Below are 16,163 nucleotides of genomic sequence, written 5' to 3' on the forward strand. Positions count from 1 at the left end.
CATCTAAAACCTAAAATTATGAGTATGAAAGTTGTATCAATGAATGAATGGATTCCCCCACTTTATAGCCTCTAATCTGTGTTTTCTGGGCCGAGAACTGGGCCAAAAACAGCCTAGAATTCGCTGGTTGCGAAATCTGCCACGCTGGTTTTTTGTCACTGCGACGCATGAGCATGAATCACGTGTGCGCGTTGCCTAGCTGTATGGCCACTATGGTAAATTATATATCATTTTGAAACCCTGGATGTTAGCTTTCCAATGCAACTGAAATTGCCTCATTTGGACCTCTGTAGCTCATGTAATGACCGTTTGAGTGCGAAGAGGTCAGGCTGGACAGCTTAGCAATTTCTTCAACTTCTTGTATTCCTTCCATTTTTGCATGCTTCCTTTCCATCCTCTAAGTCATTCCTGCCTTATAAATCCTGAAATCACTTAACAAACATATCACGGCATTGAATGGCAAAAAGAGAGGATTAAACATAGGAAATTTAAGGCCAAAGAATCATGTTTTCAATTATAGCACAAAATCAGGAAGGAAAAATGTAAACTCATGCAAATCATATGAATAAGTGGGTAAAGAGTTGATAAAAACCACTCAATTGAGTACAAGATAAACCATGAAATAGTGGTTTATCAACCTTCCAACACATAAACATTAGCATGTCCTCATGCTAAGCTCAAGAGAAGCTATAAAAGAGTGAAGATGAATGGTAGAATGTATGAAATGCATCCTATCTATATGAATGCAACTACATGCAGAATGCTTTTTCCTACTTGGTTAAAAGTAAACAATTTCTCTAAGACACATAAATTGGATTCCACTAATTCAAATCACAAAATAAAGTACAAGTAAACTTATAAGAAGACAGCTCATGAAAAGTAGGGAACATAGAATCAAGCATTGAACCCTCACTGGTAGTGTATATGCACTCTAATGTCTCAAGTGTCTAGGGTTAATTCACTCTACTCTTCTCTAGTCATGCTTTCTAAACTTTGTTCTTCATCTAACCAATCAACAAAAATTTAATGTACCAACACAAACATCATGAGGTCTTTTTAGGGTTGTAATGGGGCTAAGGTAAGGGTGAGGATATATGTATGACCAAGTGAGTTATAATATGAATCTTTTATTAACCTAAGCTCTTCACCTATACACACACTCTATGTACTTCTAAAATCATGCCTAGCTACCCAAAATTTCCATTTTTGCATATCATACTCATGTATCAACTTTTCTTTAATTTTATCACATATGCATTGATTTTTTTATTAACTTAACATTGGGATAAATTTGTCCCCTTATTTATTTATTTATTTATTCATTTGTGTTGGAAATTATATTTTTATTTTTTATTTATTTATTTTTTTTTTCTTTCTTTTTTTTATTTTTTTTATTTTTTTTTATAAAAGCAAACCATAACATATCAATGCACATGGATTTTTTATTTTTCTAGTTTCACATGAGTAGGTACCCAAATTCTCAATATTTTATCATTTAAACATTGTACACTTTCATTAACCCAAGTACCCACAGTTTTCCCACACTTAGTTAACACACTATCTTAAGCTAACTAAAGATTCAATTGGGGTTTTTAATTTTTTTTTCTGCTTAAGGCTAGTGATGTGATAAAATATAGAACAAGGGGGATAAAAAGGCTCAAGGTGGCTAACAAGGGTGACATAAAAGGGTAGGCTATTTGGGATAAGTGAGCAAAAATAAGTAATGGCCTCAATCATATGCAAGCATGTAAATACATTAAATAGTGGACATATAGAATGGAACAAAGTAAAGTCTGCAATTATAGAGAAGGAAACACACAAGAATAAAATATTATGGTTAAATAATGTAACCATGTAATTAAGCTCAAATCTCACAGGTTGTGTGTTCTTTAGCTATAATTCATGTTCCAATTTACAATCTTCAAACAAGTTTTAACAATTTTTTTTTCAATTTAAATTAGTGAAATATTATAAAATAGAGTCTTGAAAAGAAATGTATTACTTTAACCAAGTAGTAACTAAATGCATAAAATCAAACAAACATGCAATTAAACATGCAAATACAACAATGAACTAACAAATAAAGTAATATATTGGTGTTGAGAAGAAAATAACTAACCCATGGAGATCGGTATCGACCTCCCCACACTTAAAGATTGCACCGTCCTCGGTGCATGCAAAGATGTACAAGTGGACAGGTTGCTCCAACTGATGCTTGTAGATGGAGGCGTCTTAGTTGGCGGTCTCTTGGTTCCTCTCCTTGCTGGTGTTTTAGGAGCAGCTTTCTCTTTACCCTTCTTGGTGGCCATCCTAAAAAGGAAAAAAGTAAGTAACTTTAAAACTTAAGGGTTAGAGCAAGGAAGAGGATGGTATAAGTGATAATCTATGCACGGTAAAGAAGGATGTCGTTAACACATGGTCATGACTACATGTGAAAAGTTCATCAATGGAAATATAGCAAGTGCATGTGTTGGCAATTAAATGCAAGATGTTTATTGGCATGCTGGCAAAGGCATGAATAGCATAGATCAAGTATTAAATGTCCAAGTTAGATTATCAACTCTTTTAAACTAACAACCTGTTTGTATTGACAATTATATTTAATCAATAAAATATAAAAGGAGTTTTGTGAAAAATAATAGGCATTTAGAGTAGTAGAATAGAATAATTTAATATAATGTGGAATGCCATACGGGCTTTTTCACAAACAAATAGCATGCATGGTAAAGATGTTATGGAAAGTATTAAATTGAACATGCAAGCGACCCTTTAAAAAGTAATATTAATTGTTAAACAATACCACAATAATTCACAAGAAAAATATAAAAGAAAATAATTACCCAGTTAAATTTCTAACACCAATTATAGGAATAAAAAGAAAAGAAAAAGAAAGAAAAAGAAAATATAGATAATGAAAGTGAAAAGAAAAAGAAAACATAAATAAAAATAATGGGAAAAGTAGAGAAAAAAAATTAAATAAAGATAGAAAGAAAAGAACCTTGATAATGGATGTGAAAAATAAGGAGGCTGAAAGTAAAAAGTGAGAAAGAATAAAGAAGGAAGAAGAGAGAAGAAAGAACTAAAAAGGGAAAAGAAAAGATTTAGATTTGCGAAGAAAAGATAAGATACTTTGGCTGATTTGGATAAGTTGTGCGTCGCTTGTGACGCGGACGCGTGGGTCACGCGATCGCGTGGTGCGTGATAATTTTCAGGTGACGCGGACGCGTGGGTCACGCGATCGCGTGGCCTGATTTGTGCTATTGGCGCGAGTGCAGCCTCGCGTACGCGCAACTCTCTGTTTTAAATGCGTTTTGCCAAAAATCTGGGTGACGCGTTCGCATGAATGGCCTCATTTTGTAAAACGACGCGAACGCGTGGGGCACGCGTTCACGTGATAGGGCTTGTGCATCCAGCACCATTCCAGCCCCACTCCATCATATCTCTCTCCCATACACCTCTTTTACGTCGATTTTTAGGGCCACACATTCGCGTGGGTGACGCGGACGCGTGGGGAGGCTATTTCGCAAACGACGTGAGCGCGTCAGCGATGCGGTCACGTGGGCATATTTGTGCCTAAGGCACGCCTCCAGCCATGCTTTCGCGTGACTCTCTGCTTCACTTCTTCTTAGTTTCTAATGCACTATGATGCGGACGCATTAGCGACGCTGGCGCGTCGCGTGCCTCTCTTCTTTTTTTTTTTATGCAGAATGCAAATACAAATGCAGGCTATATGCAGTTATATGCAGAGGTTATGGGAAGATTCATTAACAAAATAAAAAATGGAATAAGGTAAAATAAAGCTAAGACTGAAACTGAACGATCATACCATGGTGGGTTGTCTCCCACCTAGCACTTTTAGTTAAAGTCCTTAAGTTGGATATTTGGTGAGCTCCTTGTCATGGTGGCTTGTGCTTGAACTCGTCTTGAAACTTCCACCAATACTTGGACTTCCAATAAGCTCTATCAATACCAAGTAAATTTCTCAAGCTTTGATGGAGTTCTTCACAAGCTTTGAGCTCCCAAATTTGATCCTCATATATTCCCGAATCCCAAATCTTGATCCTACACCCGTTTTCAAGTTGATCATCATGATTCCATCCTGGTGGTAAGCAATCGAAATTCTCACTAAGGCATCCAAACAGCCTCCTAGACCCATTTAGTTGTGCTTTACACTAACCTTTGCATTTAAACTTTGAGCCTTTCACCATATTGAATCTTGCATGACAATTCCTACCACTAGCCATCTCCCTCTTACTCGTAAAACCACAAAGAGCTCGAAGTTGACCATCTGTCTCAAGTAACCCATATTCAAGCGGGAAAGTAAAGGTCAAGGATAAGTATTTTACCCACTTGAATGTTGTATTGGATGGTAATAGCTTTGGGGGAGAGGTCTCCAACAACTTTGGCAAGGTGATTTCAAGCTCCATTCCCTTGTGCTCTTTCTTGATAACTTCTAGCTCTTTGTAAGATTCTTCAATTTCAACCTCTTCCTCTTGGTAGCTTTCTTCCAATTCAATATCTTCTTCATTACCCACCAAGGGCATGGGAGGTTGTGCTTCTTCTTCTTTAATCTCCATGTCTTGATCAACCTCTTCAAAGTCTTTAGCCATGATATGCCTTGGAGGTTGTACACCCTCTTCAACATCAAATTCAGACGTCTTGGAAGGAGGTTCTATGACTGGACTTTCCCATGGAGGTTCAGCATCTCCTAAGTCTTCAACCACTTCTTCCTCTTCAATAATTACTGCTTTATCAATGTTGTTTTAGTATAAAATCGTACTCATCCTTGATGATTTTCTTTCCATGGTAACTCCTTTCAACTATCCCTTCATCTTCAAGGGTCTCTCCTATCTCCACATTTTGGGCCTCCTCTTGCTCTAAGACAAAATCAGATTCCTCCTTAATGTCTTCCTTCACTAATTCTTCAACCACTCTTTTGACTTCAAGGGTCTCCACTACCTTCATCTGTAGGGCCTCTTCTAACTTCTTATGAAGTATGGACTCGCGAAGATGATTCCTTCTTTCTTGTTCCATATCAATAGCATAACTGGAATCATCTTGCTCTTGGATCGATGGATGTGGGTGCTCTTCCATGGAGGGTGGTGATGGGATGGGAAGATTATTATGTGGTTGAAAAGGAAGCGCACTGAAGCTTGAGGGTTGAATATTGGAGGTAGAGGGTTGGTCCATGCGGGATATAAGATTTTGGAGTGTAGAGGTGAGACTAATGATATTAGAGATGAGTGTGTTATTATCCAATGGAGGTTGGGGTGGATAGGAGGGTTCATTTGTTGGGAGAAAGGGCTCATAATACGGAGGTGGTTCTTCTTGATAAGGATATGGAGATGGTGGATATTGAGGTGGTGGTTCTGGGTGTGGTTCATGTGGTGGTTGGTGTGGTGGATGTGGGTTAGGGTCATATGGGGGTGTTTGGTGGTAAGGTGCTTGTGAATATGGTGGTTTAAAGGTATGTTGGGGACGCAGTTTATAAGCATATGGCAGGGCTTGTTGGTAACTACAAGAGGGTCCACCATATTCATCATCTTGGTACGCTCCCTGGAATGGCTCTTGACCATAGTAATTTGGTGGAGGTGGTTTGTCACGGAGGGGTCCACCATAGCTATTGTCTTGGTATGCATCACAGAATGGTTGTTGGTTATAGCGCATTGGAGGGGGTTGTTGCCAAGATAGTTGATCAAATCCTTGTGGCTCCTCCCATCTTTGATTCTTCCAACCTTGATGCCTATTTTCATTATAGTTTCCATTCCTTACAACAACATTGGAACCAAACTTGAAACCAGAGGTGTGAGAATTCATAGTAGCAAAAGAAAATAAAAATAAAAACTAATAAAAAAATTAATGAAAATAAACTCCTAAAACTAGAAACACTGACAACTATATAAGATAAAGATTTGAAAAAGGTTTAAATTTTGAAAAGGTTTGATTTTTAAAATTTAAAATTTAAATTTTAAAATTTGAATTTCGGAATTTAAATACTGAAATTTGAAATTTGATTTTGAAATAAGATAAGATAAGATTTTGAAAAAGATATGATTTTTGAAAAAGATTTGAATTGAAATTTAAAACTAAGATAAGATAAGATAAAAATTTTAAAATAAAAATCTGATTTTTTTTTTGTAATTTTCAAAAAAAATCAATTAAAATAAAGAGAAAAGATATTTTTGAATTTAATGAGGAAAGAGAAAAATAATAAAATGACACCAAACTTAAAATTTTTAGATCAAAACGAAGAAAACAACCAAGAACAACTTGAAGGTCAAGATGAACACGAAGAATAACTTGAAAATCAAGAAAGAACAAGGAACATTATTTTCGAAAATTTTAATAACTAAATAAAAACCAATAACCTCTTAATTTACGAAAAAGCAAAAAATAAAAACAAAAATAAAAAACAAATAAACAAGCAAAAAGCAAATATTTACAATAACCAATAATAAGGCACACGTTTGCAATTCCCCGGCAACGGTGCCATTTTGACGAACTGATGCTTGCCAGTAAAGAATTTTATAAGAATAATCGCATTGTAAATATAGTTTCTAAACCAACAGAGAATATTTTCGTACAAAAGTTTGGTTATCACAAGTAACAAACCCAATAAGATTTATAACCGAAGTATTTAAACCTCGGGTCGTCTCTCAAGAAATTACAGGGAAGTATGATTTATTATTGGTCATAAAATTTATATTTTTTGGATTTTTGAAATAAGGAACAAGGAGAATAAATTAGCAAAAAAGTAAATTAATTACTAGAAAAACTCTTGGCAAAGTATGAGAACTGGAAATCCCATCCTAGTTATCCTTTTCAAGCACGATGATAATTGTTTATTGCTCCCACTTAGTTAACCCTTACTAAATAAAGAAAAGTGAAGTGGACCAATCAACTGGATTACTCAAGTCCTAGTCAACTCCTAAGGAAAGACTAGCTTTAGAGGGATCCAAATCAACCAGCAAGCTTCAAATATTAATCAACAGCTGAGTTTGATAACTCAGGTGTCACCAATTACTAAACCAAAGCCAAGAGGGGAAAAATCCAAATTATTTATATCATAAATTAAAGAAAGCAATCATAAATCTGAAATACCTCGAATTATATTAAATAAAGAAATCAATTCTAACATGGGAAAGTTCATAAACCAATTTGGAAAGATAAATAATAATTAAAGTAATAGAATAAATAAAAGTAGAAGAGAAATTAAATTAAAGGAACATTGAACCTGGAATGAAGAAAACGAAGGAATCCTAATCCTAAAATCTAAGAGAAATCCTAATCCTAAATCCTAAGAGAGAGGAGAGAGCCTCTCTCTCTAGAAACTACATCTAAAACCTAAAATTATGAGTATAAAAGTTGTATCAATGAATGGATGGATTCCCCCATTTTATTGACTCTAATCTGTGTTTTCTGGGCCGAGAACTGGGCCAAAAACAGCCCAGAATTCGCTGGTTGCGAAATCTGCCACGCTGGTTTTTCGTCAGTGCAATGCGTGCGTGTGAATCACGCATGCGCGTCGCCTATCTTTATGGCCACTATGGCAAATTATATATCTTTTCGAAGCCCCGGATGTTAGCTTTCCAACGCAACTGAAACCGCCTCATTTGGACCTCTGTAGCTCAAGTTATGACGTTTGAGTGCGAAGAGGTCAGGCTGGACAGCTTAGCAATTTCTTCAACTTCTTGTATTCCTTCCATTTTTGCATGCTTTCTTTCCATCCTCTAAGCCATTCCTGCCTTATAAATCTTGAAATCACTTAACAAACATATCACGGTATCGAATGGTAATAAGAGAGGATTAAACATAGGAAATTTAAGGCCAAAGAAGCATGTTTTCAATCATAGCACAAAATCAAGAAGGAAAAATGTAAACTCATGCAAATCATATGAATAAGTGGGTAAAGAGTTGATAAAAACCACTCAATTGAGCACAAGATAAACCATGAAATAGTGGTTTATCAGGAGCTCTGTTGTACTTGATGGATTAATGATAGTGAATTTCTTCTTCTCTTCATCTTCTCTTTGATTTGCTAGAAGGAATTTCGTTCTTCATGCTAGTGTTCAATCACCTTGGAAAAGGGGTTGAATGCAAAATGTGTTTTATGGGAACCTTGGAAAAGGAAACATGAAATCATGCTAGAAATCCCTTCTCACACTTGAGTAGAATCTGGATTTTGGTGTTTGGATATGGTGACATAAAATCCTCCCTCTACTTGTACCTATGATGATGTGTGGTATAATCAGGGACCAAGCATATCTCTCTTCATGAGCAATTAGACCAAGGAATTGGCTATTGATCAAGATCTGATAGATTGAGTCACCAAGGGATTGGGGCTCAATCAATCATAATTGCCAATAGGTCAATGAGTTGCATGATTGAAGAGGATATGAGCTGGATTTAATCCAAAGAGACAACATCTCCTGATCTCAATGAATTACCCTATTCTTATCTTCCACTTTCTTTATAGCTTTATTTACATTCTGCAAGTCCCCATTCCCATTTACAATTCAGTCATTTAAGTTTTTGCTCTTTACTTTCTCGCCATTTGCAATTCTGCTATTTAATGCTTCTTTACCTTTGAGCCATTTATATTTCTGCACATTTAAAATTATGCAATCATAATCTCTTTTGCTTAGCTTGACTAATTCACCAATTGATTAAAATTGCTCAAATCTACCAATCTCTGTGGATACGATCCCACTCCATTGTGGGTTATTACTTGACGATAAGTTTGGTGCGCTTGCCAAAAGAACGGATTCACCATTTGTATATGGGGAGTGAATTCGACTCATCAGGTAGCGCTCAAAAATTATAGCGCAGCGCTCCCTTTGTGCAACGTTTTCGTGACTCTTGGGCGAGGAAGCAAAGCGCATCATCAAAGCAATAAGGGTAGCGCTCAATAATTCAAACGCAGCGTTCAATTTTGTGAACTTTATTGCGCTCGAAGAGGGAGCACCAAGGGAAGCTGGGCGCGCATCAAGCCAAGGAAGGGTAGCGTTCAAGAATTTGAATGTAGCGTTCCCTTTTGGCAACATTTTCGTGCTTCTCATGGGGAGGAAGGCTCAGCATCAAGTGTAGCGCTCAAGGTTAGAGCACAGCATTCACTTATTGAACGCTATAGGAAGACAAATGCACGCCAAAGGCTCACCAACAAAAAGTGAATGCAACGTTCACTACTGGTGCACGAAATTGTGATCATCAATAATGGCGCCAAAGACTTGGAGCTCTCAAACGTGAATCACACTTTGTCACAATTCCGCACAACTAACCAGCAAGTGCACTGGGTCGTCCAAGTAATAAACCTTACGTGAGTAAGGGTCGATCCCACGGAGATTGTCGGCTTGAAGCAAGCTATGGTCATCTTGTAAATCTCAGTCAGCCGGATTCAAATGGGTATGGAGTTTAAGGTAATGAAAATAAACATAAAATAAAGATAGAGATACTTATGTAATTCATTGGTGGATTTCAGATAAGCGTATGAAGATGCTTTGTTCCCCTTGAACCTCTGCTTTCCTATTGCCTTCTTCCAATCATTCATACTCCTTTCCATGGCAAGCTTTATGTTAGGCATCACCATTGTCAATGGCTACATCCCGTCCTCTCAGTGAAAATGGTCCTGATGCTCTGTCACAACATCGGCTAATCAGCTGTCGGTTCTCGATCATGTCGGAATAGGATCCACTGATCCTTTTGCGTCTGTCACACGCCTCACAATCGCGAGTTTGAAGCTCATCACATTTATCCCTTCCCAGATCCTACTCAGAATACCACAGACAAGGTTTAGACGTTCTGGATCTCAGGAATGGCTGCCATTAATTCTAGCCTATACCACGAAGGTTTCAATCTTAGATTAGAAACCCAAGAGATACGCATTCAAGCCATTGCTAGTAGAACAAAGGTGGTTGTCAGGCACATGTTCATAGGTGAGAATGATGATGAGTGTCATGGATCATCACATTCATCAAGTTGAAGAACGAATGAATATCTTGGAGAAGAAATAGACTTGAGTTGAATAGAAAAACAATAGTACTTGTATTAATTCATGAAGAACGGCAGAGCTCCACACCTTAATCTATGGTGTGTAGAAACTCCACCGTTGAAAATACATAAGAACAAAAAGTCTAGGCATGGCCTAATGGCCAGCCTCCCAAAACGTGATCAAGAGATCAAAAGATGATCAAAAGATGAAAATACAATAGCAAAAGGTCCTATTTATAGAAAACTAGTAGCCTAGGGTTACAGAAATTAGTAATTAATGCAGAAATCTTCTTCCGGGCCCACTTGGTGTGTGCTTGGGCTGAGCATTGAAGCTTCCATGTGTAGAGACTTTTCTTGGAGTTAAGCGCCAGCTTTTGTGCCAGTTTGGGCATTTAACTCCAGCTTTTGTGCCAGTTTTGGAGTTAAACGCCAGAATTCTTGAGCTGAATTGGAACGCCTGTTTGGGCCATCAAATCTCGGGCAAAGTATAAACTATTATATATTGCTGGAAAGCCCAGGATGTCTACTTTCCAACGCAATTGAGAGCGCACCAATTGGGCTTCTGTAGCTCCAGAAAATCAATTTTGAGTGCAAGGAGGTCAGAATCCAACAGCATTTGCAGTCCTTTTTTAGCCTCTGAATCAGATTTTTGCTCAGGTCCCTCAATTTCAGTCAGAAAGTACCTGAAATTACAGAAAAACACACAAACTCATAGTAAAGTCCAGAAGAGTGATTTTTATTTAAAAACTAATAAAAATATAATAAAAACTAACTAAAATATACTAAAAACAATGCCAAAAAGCGTATAAATTATCCGCTCATCACAACACCAAACTTAAATTGTTGCTTGTCCCCAAGCAACTGAAAATCAAATAGGATAAAAAGAAGAGAATGTACAATGAATTCCAAAAACATCTATGAAGATCAGTATTAATTAGATGAGTGGGGCTTTTAGCTTTTTGCTTCTGAACAGTTTTGGCATCTCACTTTATCCCTTGAAGTTTAGAATGATTGGCATCTATAGGAACTCAGAATCCAGATAGTGTTATTGATTCTCCCAGTTAAGTATGTTGATTCTTGAACACAGCTACTTTATGAGTCTTGGCCGTGGCCCTAAGCACTTTGTTTTCCACTTTTACCACCGGATACATAAATGCCACAGACACATAACTGGGTGAACCTTTTTAGATTGTGACTCAACTTTGCTAGAGTCCCCAATTAGAGGTGTCCAGGGTTCTTAAGCACACTCTTCTTTTTGCTTTGGACCTTGACTTTAACCGCTCAGTCTCAAGTTTTCACTTGACACCTTCACGCCACAAGCACATGGTTAGGGACAGCTTGGTTTAGCCGCTTAGGCCAGGATTTTATTCCTGTGGGCCCTTCTATCCACTGATGCTCAAAGCCTTGGATCTTTTTTATCACCCTTGCCTTTTGGTTTAAAGGGGTATTGGGTTTTTCTGCTTGCTTTTCTTTTTCTTTTTTTTTTTTTTTGCAAGCTTTTCACTGCTTTTTCTTGCTTCAAGAATCAATTTTATGATTTTTCAGATCATCAGATAACATTTCTCCTTTTCCTTTCATTCTTTCAAGAGCCAACAATTTTAACATTCGTAAACAATCAAATTCAAAAATATGCACTGTTCAAGCATTCATTCAGAAAGACAATAGTATTGCCACCACATCAAAATAATTAAACTGTTTTAAAATTTGAAATTCATGCACTTCTTTTTCTTTTTCCATTAAAAACATTTTTCATTTAAGAAATGTGATGGATTCATTTTCATAGCTTTAAGGCATAGACACTAATGATCATGTAATAAAGACACAAACATAGATAAACATAAAGCATAATTTTCGAAAAACAGGAAAATAAAGAACAAGGAAGTTAAAGAACGGGTCCACCTTAGTGATGGCGGCTTGTTCTTCCTCTTGAAGATCTTATGGAGTGCTTGAGCTCCTCAATGTCTCTTCTTTGCCTTTGTTGCTCCTCTCTCATGGTTCTTTGATCTTCTCTAATTTCATGGAGGAGGATGGAATGCTCTTGGTGCTCCACCTTTAGTTGTCCCATGTTGGAACTTAATTCTCCTAGGGAGGTGTTGATTTGCTCCCAATAGTTTTGTGGAGGAAGATGCATCCCTTGAGGCATATCAGGGATTTCATGATGAGGAATTTTCTCATGCTCTTGATGATGTTCTCTTGTTTTCTCCATCCTTTTCTTAGTGATGGGTTTGTCCTCATCAATGAGACTGTCTCCCTCTATGTCAATTCCAACCGAATTGCAAAGGTGACAAATGAGATGAGGGAAGACTAACCTTGCCAAAGGAGAGGACTTGTCCGCCACCTTGTAGAGTTCTTGGGATATAACCTCATGAACTTCCACTTCCTCTCCAATCATGATGCTATGTATCATGATAGCCCGGTCTATAGTGGCTTCGGACCGGTTGCTAGTGGGAATGATTGAGCGTTGGATGAACTCCAACCATCCCCTAGCCACGGGCTTGAGGTCATGCCTTCTTAGTTGAACCGGCTTCCCTCTTGAATCTCTCTTCCATTGAGCGCCCTCTTCACATATGTCCATGAGGACTTGGTCCAACCTTTGATCAAAGTTGACCCTTCTAGTGTAGGGGTATGCATCTCCTTGCATCATAGGCAAGTTGAATGCCAACCTTACATTTTCCGGACTAAAATCCAAGTATTTCCCTCGGACCATTGTAAGCCAATTCTTGGGGTCCGGGTTCACACTTTGATCATGGTTCTTGGTGATCCATGCATTGGCATAGAACTCTTGAACCATTAAGATTCCGACTTGTTGAATGGGGTTGGTGAGAACTTCCCAACCTCTTCTTCGGATCTCATGTCGGATCTCCGGATACTCATTCTTTTTGAGTTTGAAAGGGACCTCGGGGATCACTTTCTTCTTGGCCACAACTTCATAGAAGTGGTCTTGATGCACCCTTGAGAGGAATCTCTCCATCTCCCATGACTCGGAGGTGGAAGCTTTTGCCTTCCCTTTTCTCTTTCTAGAGGTTTCTCCGGCCTTTGGTGCCCTAAATGGTTATGAAAAAACAAAAAGCTTTAGCTTTTACCACACCAAACTTAGAAAGTTGCTTGTCCTCGAGCAAAAGAAGAAAGAAGAGAGTAGAAGAAGAAGAAATAGAGGAGATATAATGGGCTTTGTGTTTTGGCTAAGGGGGAGAAGTGGTGTTTAGGTTGTGTGAAAATGAAGGAGTGAAGATGGGTTTATATAGGGGTGAGAGAGGTGTGTATGGTTCGGCTATAGAGGGTGGGTTTGGGAGGGAAAGTGGTTTGAATTTGAATGGTGAGGCAGGTGGGGTTTTATGAAGGATGGATGTGAGTGGTGAAGAGAATGGTGGGATTTAATAGGTGAGGCATTTTTGGGGAAGAGGTATTGAGGTGATTGGTGAATAGGTGAAGAAGAGAGAGAGAGGTGGGGTAGGTGGGGATCCTGTGGGGTCCATAGATCCTGAGGTCTCAAGAATATCTCATCCCTGCACCATGTGGCGTGCAAAACGCCCCTTTCTGCCAATCCTGGCGTTAAACACCAGGTTGCTGCCCATTTCTGGCGTTTAACACCAGCTTCTTGCCCATTCCTGGCATTAAACGCCAGTCTGGTGCCCTTTTCTGGCGTTAAACGCCCAGAATGGTGCCAGACTGGGCGTTTAACGCCCATTCTGCTACCTTTACTGGGGTTTAAACGCCAGTAACTATCTCCTCCAGGGTGTTTTGTTTTTCATTCTATTTTTTACTTTGTTTTTACTTTTTCAATTGTTTTTGTGACTTCACATGATCATCAACCTACAGAAAACATAAAATAACAATAGAAAATAGAAATTTAACATAGATAAGTAAAAATTGGGTTGCCTCCTAACAAGCGCTTCTTTAATGTCAATAGCTTGACAGTGGCTCTCATGGAGCCTCACAGATGTTCAGGGCAATGTTGGAACCTCCCAACACCAAACTTAGAGCTTGAATGTGGGGGTTCAACACCAAACTTAAAGTTTGGTTGTGGCCTCCCAACACCAAACTTAGAGTTTGACTGTGGGGGCTCTGTTTGACTCTGTATTGAGAGAAGCTCTTCGTGCTTCCTCTCCATGGTGACAGACGGATATCCTTGAGTTTTAAATACAATGGAGTCTCCATTCACTTGAATGATCAATTCTCCTCTGTCAACATCAATTACAGCTTTTGCTGTGGCTAGGAAGGGTCTGCCAAGGATGATGGATTCATCCATACACTTTCCAGTCTCTAGGACTATGAAATCAGCAGGGATGTAATGGTCTTCAACCTTTACCAAGACATCCTCTACAAGTCCATAAGCCTGTTTCTTTGAATTGTCTGCCATCTCCAGTGAGATTCTTGCAGCTTGTACCTCAATGATCCCTAGCTTCTCCATTACAGAGAGAGGCATGAGGTTTATGCTTGACCCTAGGTCACACAGAGCCTTCTCAAAGGTTATGGTGCCTATGGTACAAGGGATTGAGAATTTTCCAGGATCTTGTCTCTTCAGAGGTAATCTCTGCCTAGTCAAGTCATCCAGTTCTTTGATGAGCAATGGAGGTTCATTCTCCCAAGTCTCATTACCAAATAACTTGGCATTTAGCTTCATGATTGCTCCAAGGTACTTAGCAACTTACTCTTCAATGACATCTTCATCCTCTTCAGAGGAAGAATACTCATCAGAGCTCATGAATGGAAAAAGTAAATTCAATGGAATCTCTATGGTCTCAGTGTGAGCCTCAGATTCCCATGGTTCCTCATCAGGGAACTCCATGGAGGTCAGTGGGCGTCCATTGAGGTCTTCCTCAGTGGGAATCACTGCATCTTCCTCCTCTCCATGTTCGACCATGTGAGATGTGGTTATGGCCTTGCACTCTCTTTTTGGATTCTCTTCTGTATTGCTTGGGAGAGTGCTAGGAGGGAGTTCAGTAATTTTTTTACTTAGTTGACCCAATTGTGCCTCCAAATTTCTAATGGAGGACCTTGTTTCAGTCATGAAACCTTGAGTGGTTTTGATTAGATCAGAGACAATGGTTGTTAAGTCAGAGGGGTTTTTGGTATGTGAAATTGTTACTCTGGTTGTGAATTATTGTTCGAAATTGATTCCCTAGCGATGGCACCAAAAACGGATGCACAGAACCATGGTCTAAACATAACTTCACAACTTCGCATAACTAACCAGCAAGTGCACTAGGTCGTCCAAGTAATAAACCTTGCGTGAGTAAGGGTCGATCCCACGGAGATTGTTGGTATGAAGCAAGCTATGGTCACCTTGTAGATCTCAGTCAGGCGGAAATAAAATAGTTATGGAGTTTTCGAAATTAATACTAAAATAAGGATAGAAATACTTATGTAAATCATTGGTGAGAATTTCAGATAAGTGTATGGAGATGCATTCATTCCTCTGAACCTCTGCTTTCCTGCTGTCTTCATCCAATCCGTCTTACTCCTTTCTATGGCTGGCTTTATGTAAGGATGTCACCGGTGCCAATAGCTACTTTCAATCCTCTCGGGAAAATGGTCCAAATGCTCTGTCACAGCATGGCTAATCGTCTGGAGGCATCACCCTTGTCGTTGGTTGCATCCTATTCCTCTCTGTGAAAATGGTCCGATGCGCTGTCACTGCATGGCTAATCATCTTGGAGGTTCTCGATCATACTGGAATAGAATTTACTATCCTTTTGCGTCTGTCACTACGCCCAGCACTCGCGAGTTTGGAGTTCATCACAGTCATTCAATCCCAGAGTCCTACTCGGAATACCACGGACAAGGTTTAGACTTTCCGGACTCTCATGAATGCCGCCATCAATCTAGCTTATACCACGAAGATTCTGATTAAGATATCTAAGAGATACTCATTCAATCTAATGTAGAACGGAAGTGGTTGTCAGGCACGCGTTCATAGGGAATGATGATGATTGTCACGTTCATCACATTCAGGTTGAAGTGCGAATGAATATCTTAGAAGCGAAATAAGATGAATTGAATAGAAAACAGTAGTACTTTGCATTAATCTTTGAGGAACAGCAGAGCTCCACACCTTAATCTATGGAGTGCAGAAACTCTACCATTGAAAATACATAAGTAATGGAGGTCCAGCCATGGCCGAATGGCCAGCCCCCAAACGTGATCAATAGATCAAAAGATAATCCAAAGATGAT

The sequence above is a fragment of the Arachis ipaensis genome, chromosome B10 (genome assembly GCF_059453495.1).
Source record: "Arachis ipaensis isolate K30076 ecotype BB chromosome B10, ASM5945349v1, whole genome shotgun sequence".
Taxonomy (NCBI): domain Eukaryota; kingdom Viridiplantae; phylum Streptophyta; class Magnoliopsida; order Fabales; family Fabaceae; genus Arachis; species Arachis ipaensis.